General features: G+C 43.8%; 1 pseudogene; it reads left to right on the top strand.

Annotated features, from left to right (window-relative positions):
* Positions 1-209: 209 nt before the first annotated feature.
* On the top strand, positions 210-1,908 carry LOC138568787 (7-alpha-hydroxycholest-4-en-3-one 12-alpha-hydroxylase-like; annotated as a pseudogene).
* The last annotated feature ends 11,471 nt before the right edge of the window (positions 1,909-13,379 follow it).

The raw sequence follows: 13,379 nt of genomic DNA, 5'->3' as shown, positions 1-13,379 counted from the left end.
GACATCTGTTATTTTCATTGTTTCCAAACTGCAAACATTGTATCATGTATATCAAAACAGCACTACTGTTTCAACTACTTGCTATTTGAGTTTTTCATAGAATCTCAATATATATTTTCTTTTACCTTTAGGCAAAGCAACATCAGAAATCATATGTGCTTGCAGTGATTGCTTGCTTTCTGCCACTCATTTTAACTCTGTAAGTCACCATGCTGTGTGGTTTATACCGTCTTGGACTATTCCGCCTGCAAAGACCAAATGAACCCACTTTGGACAAAGGCCGTGGCAGTATTCCGTGGCTGGGTCATGGTCTGGCTTTGAGAAAAAACTCGCCCGCATTTTTACTTAAGATGCAGAAGAAACATAGGGATATTTTCACAGTGCAGGTTGGAGGTGCCTATTACACTTTTCTAGTGGACACTCTATCTTTTCAATCAGTGGTCAAAGAAATTTCATCTAAGATGGATGGTGATAATGGTTAGTTAAACTCTTTGGCTATGATAATACATCAAGCCTTGAACCTCTGCATAAATCTACCAAGACCCACCTAATGGGCAGTGGTCTTGTGGACATAACTCAGGCAATGAGTGATCATTTTAGCAGGTCCTGGTAACAGAGAGAACTTTTTCAGTTCAGCTTCAATATTATTTTTCGTGCTAGCTATCTTGTTTGGAAAATGAGTCAGCCAAGCAAGCAGGAAGCAGAGAAAAGGCCATGGAAATTGACAGAATTATTTCAGAAGAATTATTTCATGAGTTCCGAAAATTTGACAATATGTTCCCCTCGTCGGCTTTTGACAGGCTTCCTCCCGAGGGTAAGCAGGAAGTTGAACGACTGAAAAAATACTTCTGGACTAAACTATCTATGAAGAACCAGATGAACAAAGATAATATCAGTCAGTGGGTCACTGATCAGCAAACGTTTTTCATAGAAAACAGGGTGCCAGGCTGTATGTTGGAGAGGAGCTTGTTTCTGCTTCTGTGGTTATCCGAAACAAATACTGATCCTGCCGGCTTCTGGATTCTCTGGTTCTTGATGAAGAATCCAGAAGCCTTAAAGGCTGTGAAAGAAGAAATTAACCAAGTCATTAGAGCATCTGAGCAAGAGGTAACACCAGATGGTTCTCTACTGAACATCACTAGGCACATGATTTTGAAGACGCCTGTTCTTAACGGTTATGGGTGAGAGGATCGAATACAAAGGATCGAAATACAATAGGACTGATAAAAAAGGTCGATTTTTTTTTTGGAAGGGGTCCCCTCCCAAGCCCCTGTTTTTAGTATAAAAAACACTTTTTATTCCTATACGGAAACCAAAAAAAATACATACATTTAAAAAAAAAGCATTCAACCTTCTTTTTCTGTCCTTTTGACTCAACCCTATTGTATTCGATCCTTTTGTTTTAGATACTTTGACTGGACACCGTTCTTAACTGCAATGGAAGAAGCTCTGAGACTAGCAGTTGCTCCAATGATTGTTAAAGTTGTGCTGGAGGACATGACTCTCAAGATGGCAGATAGTTGGGAGTACGCTATCCACAAAGAGGACAGAGTTGCCATGTTCCCCTACATTGCTGTCCAAATGGATCCGGAAGTCCACCCAGAGCCTCATCTTTTCAAATACAACCGATTCCTTAATGCTGATGGCACCAAAAAACTAGATTTCTACAAGAATGGGATCAGATTGAAATATTTCACTATGCCCTTTGGTGCAGGTGACACAATGTGTTCTGGCCGTTTCTTTGCTGCCAATGTACTGAGGCAATTTGTATTCCTTATGTTGACCTACTTTGAGTTGGAGTTAGTTAATCCAGAAGAAGACATTCCTTCAATGGATCACAAGCGGGCGGGATTCGGCATCATGCCACCAAATCATGACATCCTGTTCAGATACCGACTTATTTTATAAATCGGAATCATTTAAATTTTTCAAAAATAGGATTCAAATTGAAAATCCTAAGATTCGATTTACTAGTGCAAGGCTGATTTAATGCTATAAGGAAATTGTAATAAAACTATCCAGTTAGTAAAATCTGAATGTACCTTGCTTTCGGATGCTATAAAATGGTGAAGGTATTTTTTTTATATTTCCTCACACACTTTTTTTATTTTGTTTTGCAAAGTCACAAACAACATCAGGTTTTCTCTCTACTAGATCAATAATTCCTGGATCCAAAAATTGTACAGTGTGTTACGTTTAATGTAAAGGATTATTTAGCTGGTATTGTGTTTTAAATAATCAAGGTAATCATCAGCAATGTACCCTTACTTCAGTGATAATTAATTATAGTAATTTATCATAATTTTTCTTTTATAACGCGCTTATTACCAGCGAGTAGCACGCTGCGTTGTCCTGCTTCAAAGACAGACGCGTTGCCCCTGAGCTATCCTTCCTCACCAGAATTTCCAGGTAAAGACATTTCTGAAGATACTATTCAGAGCCACATCATGCAATGTAGTCCACATCAGTGTATTAAATGACTGTGTATATAGGACAAAGAAATGTCTTTGACTCTCCCTCCTAGCATTCATTTGAAATATGTGAATATAGCACTTCTCAATTGAACTCTTTGTACCGAAATTAAATGGAGGAAAGCTAGCCACACCAAGATCCAACCATTTGACTAGCAAGGTAGTGGCAGATCATGCTTCAGCAAACACCTAACACAGTGATTTACTTACCTGTATTGCTTCTTTCTATCAAGCATTAAGTAACATGTTCCAACATTCACCAAGGCATTTTTCATTTCAATGATTCTAACTTCCAAGCTTTAGGCTTAGCACAGCATTCTACATCAGGCAGTTGCACTAACACAATTATATATCATACTGTTTTTAACACGCAGATGTCACTGCATTCATCATTTGCTAATCTGTAAGATATGAAGAGAGGAAATGGTGGTGGTGAAACTTTATTTACATTTTAATCATGACACACACTATTATTTTCTATTCTCTCAAATACTGATACCGAGCTCTTTAGTTCACTTTGTACCTGTACAAATTCTAACCTTTTGCCCTTTTTTCCAACCTAAGAGACACTGTTCGACTTCACACAGGATGCAAGGTGGCCCAAAAACAGCCACCAACACCCAAGTGAAAATATAAATAATGAACTAACATATTTAAATGCAATCCCAAGAAGTTGTCATAGAGCAATAATAGTTTCAATTTACAAAAATGGAAATGGGGTGACCCCCAAAATGATTGCCCCCATTTCTCTTCTGGACTTGTTATCTAAGTTGTATTCAAGAGTTATCTTAGCTAAATTGGAAGAATGGTGCGAGACAAATCAAATTTGAGCTCCCATCCAGGCTGGCTTTTCGGAAAGCTATATCCACCACAAACCAAATACTTAGACTAATTATGCACATTAGTAAATATGTCTCTATAAAGAGCCTGCCTCTATGCCTGGCATTTATAGATTTCCAAATGGCCTTTGATTTGGTGCTTGGAAAGCACTTTTAAAAGAGCTAGCTGTCCCTCGTTGAATAATTAATGCAATCCATTTGCTCTACTCAAATCAATTTGTAGTGGTATGATGGGGAATACACAGAGAATCAATATCACCAGAGGAGTTAGGCAGGGGTGCGTGTTACCCCCTTGCTGTTTTCTCTATAATTATATTGCAATAAAAATGAATGAGGGGAATGGATATGCCCTTACATTTTGGATTAAAATCTGGCCGATTTCTTTGTTTGCGTATAATGCGATTTTAATATTCAAAACCATGTGGGGATGCAGTGGCTACTTGATTGCCTTGCATTAATGTGCAAAGAAAGGGGATTGAATGTCAACATCTCAAAAACAATGGCACCATCTGATAAACCTCTTCCTAGATGCTTTCATAGAACTTATCCTACCAATAATATCGAAACTGAAGATGTTGACATGTATGTCTACCTGTGAATTTTCCATATACAAAACTGGCAAATGGATTGCCCATATAGATAAAAGTGCTTTGTCGTTAGCAAAAAGGGGAATTGTGGTGACACATTTTCTGACACAATATCAGGGACGAACGATTTTGCACGCAATGGAGATATCAAAATGCAGGCAATTAATGCTGCATCCTATGATAGTGAACTTTGGGCCCATTGCAATGTAACATCTTTAGAGAAGGAAGACAATACAATACTTCCATCTAACACTCCCTCGGTTGCCACAAGACATGAACTAGGTTAACATATGTGGCAAAACTGAAACCAGTCTTGTACTGGGTAACATTGTGGAATGTTCCTGTGTTAAAACTATGTCTGGAAACACTCTGTGTGTTGCTAGCATTGCAAGGAACTCCACAATTCTCGTGGTTTGCCTATATGAAAGGAACTCTAGACATAATGGTTCCCTGTGGATACGGAACTCACTATAAATCTGTGGTAAAAGAGGCATTCGAGCAGTGGTTTATTAGGGAGATATGAGCCTCTCTCGAAAATAAAAGTCTGTGAAAAGAGTATCTCATTTTAAATCCTATCCGAGTTTCCAAAAGTACTTCAATCTACCATGTCGAAAGGCTACCAAAACATTGATGAATACGTTGCGTTTTGATACTCTCGCACTGAAAATGATGCTGCTAAATGGAATAAGGATGTTTTGAAAAACTGTGAATTTTGTGGCATCTGGAAAGAGGATCTTTTACATGTTTTACTTCTATGTCCACACTATAGATCTTTTACAAAGTTTTATCAGCAAATTTTAATAATCATAATACAAGTTTTACAAGTGACACACTTCATCACTTAAAATTAACGCTAAATGAGGATACATTGTGATAAATTGCGATACATTTTTATTATTTCTGGAAAATGCCTGGTATTTCCAAATAAAATCTCAGGGAGTTGAGCAGGGTATAGATACTCTAAATTTACAAATCCCCATATAAAAGCTTTTAATATGGAGCTTTTAGGATGCATTATTTCCATATTTAAATCTTGCAATATTTTTTTGAAATATGTGTATTTTGTGAAGTAATGAAATTTGATATGTTGATTTTATCCATTGAATAATGTTATGAATCATCTTGTCTTTGTATTGGTCTTTCCGCATATTGTATTTTCTATCTTTGCTTTCATGGCTTGTAGCCAAAATAAAGCCATATACGAATAAAGAAACGAGCTGTACCTGCTGTATTGTACGCAGATCTAGTGCTTTTTCTCCCACTCTCCCTAGACCGCTCTCTCCCTTACACTCTCGCGCTATCTTTGTCTATGTCGCTTTCTATGTGGGTCAGAGTCACTTGCCAGATGCACATTTTCTAGAGCCACACTTTCTAGAGCCACCCAAGTTGCTGCTGACAGCTATAGGACCAAAGAAGAAAATATATTTTAGGGGGAGGCAGGCATCTTGTGGGGGGTCGGTATTCTTTGCCAAAACAGTTATTAAAAAGCAAAATAAGCAAATGAGTTAATTGTACTTACATTGTAAAGTTAGTTTTTAAATGTGTACATATTTATTTCTAATGATATGATATGATATGATATGGCATTTGTAACGCGCCTCTACACAAGTGTTTCAAGGCGCGACGAGGCAGGAGGGGGGAACAAGGGGAAGACAGACAACGATCCTACTAGGCCAGGTGTCATTTAGTTCGCGCAAGTGCAGGGGTAGGTGGAAGGGAAAAAGTGCAAGGGGAAGGGGAGGGGGGAAGTGCAGTACAAGGTAAGTAGAATAAAATAAATAAATAGGGCCAGCTCGTGGCAAGTGCAAGGTAAGTGCAGGCAAGTGCTGGGAAGGGGGGGGGCTGTAGGGATACAGAGACAGTCCCGCAGTGCAGGGGTTGCCAGGGAGGCAGTGCAAGTGGAGAGTGGCTGGGCCCAGAACCGAGGTCGGTGAGAGTGGCCCAGTTGCAGATTCAGTGCAGTTTCAGTGAAGAATTTAGCAGGGGAGAGGGAGAGAGAAAGCAGAAGCAAAGAGGAAGGTTTTGAGGTGCTTCTGGAACCGGAGATGGTTCTCCTCAAGTTCAAGGAGGCAGGAAGGTTGTTCCAGAGGGAGGCCCTGCCGCGGAGAGAGATCTACCCCCAGCTCGTTGCTTCGAGAAGCGGCTGACCCTGAGGGAGTTGGAGACGGATGAGCGAAGGGCTCGGGAAGGAAGATATTTAGGAAGAGAGAGTTGATGGTATTTAGGCCCCAGGCCCCAGAAGGCCTTATGGACAATGCAGAGGGTTTTGAACTTAATCCTCACAGCCACTGGGTGTGAGGATCAATGATCATATCCAGTATATTATGTGATCATAATAAGAACATTAACTTGTCATTTTGAGTAAAGCACGTGATAAAATCCTAGAATAACATCTGGTAGAAGGTTAGCATTCCATAATGCACAGAAGGAGTTCCAGCATGGTTTGTGTGAGATCAAAGATCATTTTATGAACATAAGAAGGAGTAAAGATGTATATATCTGACAAACATGTCTCTGATAAAAGGGTTGTATGCGTGAAACACTAACATCATAATGCCCATTGTGCATGGTGCTCAAGTAGTTTTTCCCCGTTGTAACCATCTGAATAAACTGTTCCTAACATGTAAGCATAATTACTGATTCAGACCAATTCAATGTTTGGATTATGAAATTACTGTGATATCTTTGGTCTCCTGTGATCAACAATAGGTAAACTTTCCTTTCCAATAAAACATTAGCAGAGTCTCAAGGTGAGGATAGCTGTGTAAATGCCCAGTTCCCAATGCACAAGCATCAGAAGAGAATTATTATAGTGTGGCGGACGCTGCACTTAGATACATTGAGTATCAACTTCAATAGGAAATCCGAAAATGTAATTGCTAGTAACATTTGACTTGCAGGACAGATTTGGCTTATAATTGGCAAACAAAAACGTTGTCATGCCCGCCCATGAAAAGTTGAAAAACTGCCAGTTGGAGGAGGAAAAATAATTAAATGGCATCAGGCTAGAGGTGGGGAGGGGGAAAGAGGAACCTATGTGAAATGGGGAGTTTGGTGGGGAGACTGCAGACCAAGTTCAGAGCTTGAATATTTTCTCAATACTGGGGTTATGTTCGCATAAACCAGGGTGCAAGTAGAAAACGGGATCGAGAATGAAAATGAAAATGCCACATGTATAACTGGGGTATTTTTTACAAATAACCAGGGTTATTTTATGAATAACCAGGTTATTTGTGGTACATTATTATTAACAGGGTTATACTAACCGTGGTTATGGGAAAACATTTTCAAAAAAGAGTTAATGAAATGCTATGTTATGTTATGTTACTTTGCATTTATATAGCGCCTTATGTACCATTATTATGGTCTGAAGGCGCTGGTAGGTTGAACGCCCTTGGGAACCAAAGTTCAAGTCAGTAGAGAGAGTAGGGAGAATCAAATGTGCGTGTGAGCACCGGATATGTGTGCAGCTGGTGTGGCATTCGTGCAATAGCTGCTTCTTAGCGGTAGGTGTGGTGGTTGAGAGGTAAATAGTATGTGTTTGTTCTGGCAGGATTTATCCAGACCGATTGTGGCTGCGTTAGGCCTGAGGAGAACGCCTGGCTGGGGGAGTGTAACCAGCAGTGTTTAGTTAGAGTGATGGGGAGTATGAGGCAGATGTTGGTATGAGAACAGCTATACCGAATGGTGTCATAGTATCGCTGTGTTCTATTTGAGTGGTGGTGTAAAGAAGAGAGTAAGCGTGGAAATGTGAATATGGTGGTTTACTGTAGGTGCTTGAGATCGCGCCCACTCCAATAGTTTCATGAACTTCATCCGTTCCATGTACTCCCGACTGTTCCGTGCATTACGACCGTTTCAAGCACTCAGACCGTTCCTTTCAATGCTCTTTCAGACGTTCCATGCCCTCCAAAACCATTCCATGCACGTCACGCCATTCTGTGCACTCCCATCCGTTCCATGCACTCCCATCCGTTCCATGCACTCCCATCCGTTCCATGCACTCCACCAATTTATGCACTACTCCTTTCATTCGTTCTACCCACGTTATCCTTTCTCCATGCATCATCCATACACATACGTCATCTTCACACTGCTCCTTTCATTCGTTCTACCCATGTTATCCTTACTCCATGCATCATCCATCCACATGCCATCTTCACACGTTCCATTCACTTAACTAATTCCATCCACTTCACTAGTTCCGCACACTTCGCCGGTTCCAAGCACATCCACCGTTCATTCACCTACTTCACCCGTTCCACCCGTTCCACCCACTTCACCCGTTCCACCCATTCCACCCACATCACCCATTCCACCCACTTCACCCATTCTACATCAGTTCATCCGTTCCATCCACATACTTCACCTGTTCCATCCACATTCTTCACCCATTCCATCCACATTCTTCACCCTTTCCATCCACACACTTCACCCGTTCCATCCTCATACTTCACCCGTTCCATCCACATACTTCACCTGTTCCATGGGCTTCCCTCACCTGCACGACGCCAGAATGGCGAGTGTGGGACACGGCAGGGAAGGTAGGCTCAAGCGCAATGGTGCAGCCTCCAATTAGGGGAGGAGGGCGGGAGGGAACAGGTTAAAAAGGGAATGGATGTTGGGCAGGAGGGAACAGGTTAACAAGGGAATGGATGCTGGGGAGGGGAGGGAAAGGCAGAAGCAACAGCGCTGGGAGCATAAAAAAATGTAATACAAAAGCGCAATGCCAATTACACTACGAGGCCCAGGAGGGTCTGAAATGGGCTTACCTCACCTGCACGATGCCAGAATGGCGAGTGTGGGACATGGCAGGGAAGGTAGGCTCAAGCGCAATGGTGCAGCCTCCAATCAGGGAGGAAACAGGTTAACAAGGGAATGGATGCTTGGCGGGAGGGAACAGGTTAACAAGGGAATTGATGCTGGGGAGGGAAAGGCAGAGGCAACAGCGCTGGGAGCACTAAACATGTAATACAAAAGCACAATGCCAATTACACTACGAGGCGCAGGCGGGTCTGAAATGGGCTTCCCTCACCTGCACGACACCAGAATGGCGAGTGTGGGACACGGCAGGGAAGGTAGGCTCAAGCGCAACGGTGCAGCCTCCAATCAGGGGAGGAGGGCGGGAGGGAACAGGTTAACAAGGGAGTGGATACTGGGCGAGAGGGAACAGGTTAAAAAGGGAATGGATGCTGGGGAGGGGAGGGAAAGGCAGAAGCAACAGCGCTGGGACCGCACAAAATGTAAAACAAAAGCACTATGCCAATTTACAATACGAGGCCCAGGAGGGTCTGAAATGGGCTTCCCTCACCTGCACGACGCCAGAATGGCGAGTGTGGGACACGGCAGGGAAGGTAGGCTCAAGCGCAATGGTGCAGCCTCCAATCAGGGGAGGAGGGCGGGAGGGAACAGGTTAACAAGGGAATGGATGCTGGGGAGGGAAAGGCAGAAGCAACAGCGCTGGGAGCGCTAAAAATTGTAATACAAAAGCACAAATGTGATTAATACAAAGAAGAAGCTGAATATTACAGCTACAGTGAGGTGTCGGGTAATGGATGCGGCAAACGTCTATGGCTACTAGCTTACTTTAAGGAACTGAATGGTGCAATATGGAAAGTGGACACAGGCGAAAGCCATGGCTAGTGGGCCCCAAAGAAACTTAGAAGGTAGGCTCAAGCGCAACGGGGCAGCCTCCAATCAGGGAGGAAACAGGTTAACAAGGGAATGGATACTTGGCGGGAGGGAACAGGTTAATAAGGGAATGGATGCTGGGGAGGGGAGGGAAAGGCAGAAGCAACAGCGCTGGGAGCGCACAAAATGTAAAACAAAAGCACTATGCCAATTTACGATACGAGGCCCAGGAGGGTCTGAAATGGGCTTCCCTCACCTGCACGACGCCAGAATGGCGAGTGTGGGACACTGCAGGGAAGGTAGGCTCAAGCGCAACGGTGCAGCCTCCAATCACGGGAGGAGGGCAGGAGGGAACAGGTTAACAAGGGAATGGATGTTGGGCGGGAGGGAACCGGTTAACAAGGGAATGGATGCTGGGGAGGGAAAGGCAGAAGCAACAGCGCTGGGAGCGTAAAAAAGTGTAATACAAAAGCACAACGCCAATTACACTATGAGGCCTAGGAGGGTCTGAAATGGGCTTCCCTCACCTGCAGGACGCCAGAATGGTGAGTGTGGGACACGGCAGGGAAGGTAGGCTCAAGCGCAAAGGTGCAGCCTCCAATCAGGGGAGGAGGGCAGGAGGGAACAGGTTAACAAGGGAATGGATGTTGGGCGGGAGGGAACAGGTTAACAAGGGAATGGATGCTGGGGAGGGGAGGGAAAGGCAGAAGCAACAGCGCTGGGAGCGTAAAAAAGTGTAATACAAAAGCACAACGCCAATTACACTATGAGGCCTAGGAGGGTCTGAAATGGGCTTCCCTCACCTGCAGGATGCCAGAATGGCGAGTGTGGGACACGGCAGGGAAGGTAGGCTCAAGCGCAACGGTGCAGCCTCCAATCAGGGGAGGAGGGCGGGGGGGAACATGTTAACAAGGGAATGGATGTTGGGCGGGGGGGAACATGTTAACAAGGGAATGGATGCTGGGGAGGGAAAGGCAGAAGCAACAGCGCTGGGAGCGCTAAAATTGTAATACAAAAGCACAAATGTGATTAATTCAAAGAAGAAGCTGAATGTTACAGCTACAGTGAGGTGTTGGGTAATGGATGCGGCAGACGTCTATGGCTACTAGCTTACTTTAAGGAACTTAATGGTGCAATATGGAAAGTGGACACGGCCGAAAGCCATGGCTAGTGCACCCCAAAGAAACCTAGTGGGGCAATATGTGAAGAGACCAAAGAAAAAGGACGTGGCCACTGGCCATAGCCTTCAGCCATGGCTAATGTGCCCAAAGGAAACCTAGTGGTGTGGCCACGGCAGAAGTCCAGGGCTAGTGGGCCCATTTAGGAAACCTATTGGAGCAATATGTAGAGTTGCCACTGCCAAAGGCCATGGACACTGACCATGGCTAAAGGCCATGACTAGTGGGACTGGAAGAAAGCAATTGGGGCAATATGTAAAGGGGCCATGGCCGAAGGCCAGGGCCAATGGTTATGGGCTAAGGCCATGGCTAGGGAGTGGGAAAGAAAGGTAGTGTTTTAAAAGATACAGAGAGCACGGCCTCTGCCCGTGCTCACTGGCCAGGGCCAGATGCCTTGGCTAGTGGGCCGGAAAGACATGTAGAGTGGCTTAGTAAAATGCCTAGTGGCCTGTAAAAAACGATGGTATAACAAAACCCTTGAAATTCACTAAAAAAAAAAGTAGTTAAGGTGCTGTTAACTTGTGCAGATTTAACACAACAAATACCCTTGAAATTCAGCAGATGTGGGAAGAAATTACTAGCTTAACTCGGTGCGTTCCTGTTGCAAAGTCCATGACCGCATACATATTATAAGAGAAGGGATTCACAATGACATACAAAATGGCATTTTAGGGGACATCAACTGAAGAGTGCTGAGTTAAGCTGGTTATGACTTCCTACATCTGCTGAATTTCAAGAATTATATTGCGTTAAATCTGCACAACTGAACTGCACGCTAACTAAGGTTTTTTCAGTCAACATAGTTAGCAGGGTTCTGCAACATTTGACTCTCCAAATGTTTTGACCAAAAACTCTCATCAGTCCTTGATAGCAGAGTGCATGGTGAGGAATCATGGCACTCATTCTCCAAAGTATGACCTACAGGTTGCAGGCCCCAGTTACATGGGGTGCTGTCCATCTGGTTTTGGTGCTTACAGTCATTCAGCTGAGGACTGAGCGCAAACTGCAGAGAACCCCACTCAATATTTCATCCTTCTTTTTTAAAAATAATTTTATTTATAATTTTAGAATACGCCGTACCAAGAAAGGTGACATCAACATATCCATAACTTCAGGGATTTGCACTCAGATTACAAAATGCATCAATGAATCCCACAATCAAATATAACCATATTGAGATACATAAAAACAAGTCCTTAATCAACTACTACAAATCTCTATCACACCGTAAATTTCTAAAAACTGACTAAAACAGACAATACAACATCAACAAACACAACACAAAAACACTATCTGCTTTCCTCCTATATCTATTCTTGGTTACTTTTATTCCTTGATCTGTATCACATTTGACCACAGTATAGTTGATGTACTTTAATGAGATCTGATAATAATTGTGGTACCACTTTAGAACTGTATATGTAAAAAAAGAGGGGTGAGGCGCGCACTCCAATTCCTGGCCAATATACTACCTGAAAAAAGAAAAAGAATAAATGGGCTAAATCCCAATCCCCCTCTCCCCTCTTTTATTTAGAACTGTATATATTTGCCATTGTGGATTTTCTGAGCACAAAGTGAGTTATTGTGATAGTGTACATAACCTTGAATATTAATTATATAAAGACTGTGTTTTAACTAATGCAATGGGGCCGATTCATGGAACAAATGTGCGGCGAAAATCCGTGCACACGGGCGCCCACGTCATTGCAACATCCTAAATGCCGTGTGTGATGGGGGAAAGCGCACAACATCGGCGCACACACCAAAAAGGGGGCGGGACACGGGGCGTAACACGCGGAATGGGAACAACGCGTGAAAAAGGAGGCGGGGAAATACACAGAACGCCCACACGCACGCGAACAACACGTATTCATGGAATCGAATATTAGAAACCTGCGTACGCCAAAAGACACGCATAGGCGTCAACACGTCCGCCAAACGAAGGCAGGCAGAAGCGTCCCAGCGCACAGTATAAAAGTGCACGCAAACAACAAACACATATATCCAGCTACGATGAATGCCCCATTTGTCGCAGCACTGATCGTGGGACACCGCAGGAGGAGGAGAATAGCCAGGGCCCGCATTTTTTTTCCCCGGACTAGCCTTTTTGGGATACCTGACGACCAGGTCTATGGCAGGTATAGGTTTCCACCCTGTATCATCCATCATCCTAGACCTGGTCAGGGAGTGGGAAGATGACCTTACATCACACACCCTGTGTTCCCAAGCATTGAGCCCCTTGGAGAAGATGCTCAATGTCCTGCATTTTTTGGCCACTGGGTCATTTCAGCGGACAACTGCCATAGTGGGGGGGTCTCACAGGCCACGCAGTCACGCTGCCTACACCAGGTGTTGGCAATCATCACTGCGCGCCCCTCAGTCCACAGGCATACATGCCCAGAACACCCGAAGAAAGGCAGGCCGTGGTCCAGGACTTTTACAGGGTGGCACACTTCCCCAAAGTGCTTAGTGCCATAGATTGCACCCATGTGGCACTACGTCCACCTAAGGCCACTGAGCATACAGGAGGGGGGAGGTACAGGGTGCACCTCAACACCCACATGCAATGATGTTGAGACAAAAAAAAATCCTCCATGGGCTCAACGCCTGCACAGCCCGACCTGTGTGGGAGATATCTAGTCGTCCTAGTCAGCCTCTTCCTGAAAAGGTTGA

This window comes from Ambystoma mexicanum, chromosome 2q, assembly GCF_040938575.1.
Source record: "Ambystoma mexicanum isolate Mex_15411 chromosome 2q, UKY_AmexF1_1, whole genome shotgun sequence".
Taxonomy (NCBI): Eukaryota; Metazoa; Chordata; class Amphibia; order Caudata; family Ambystomatidae; genus Ambystoma; species Ambystoma mexicanum.
The sequence above is the reverse complement of the archived record's forward strand: the minus strand, read 5'-3'. Positions and strand labels throughout refer to the sequence as shown.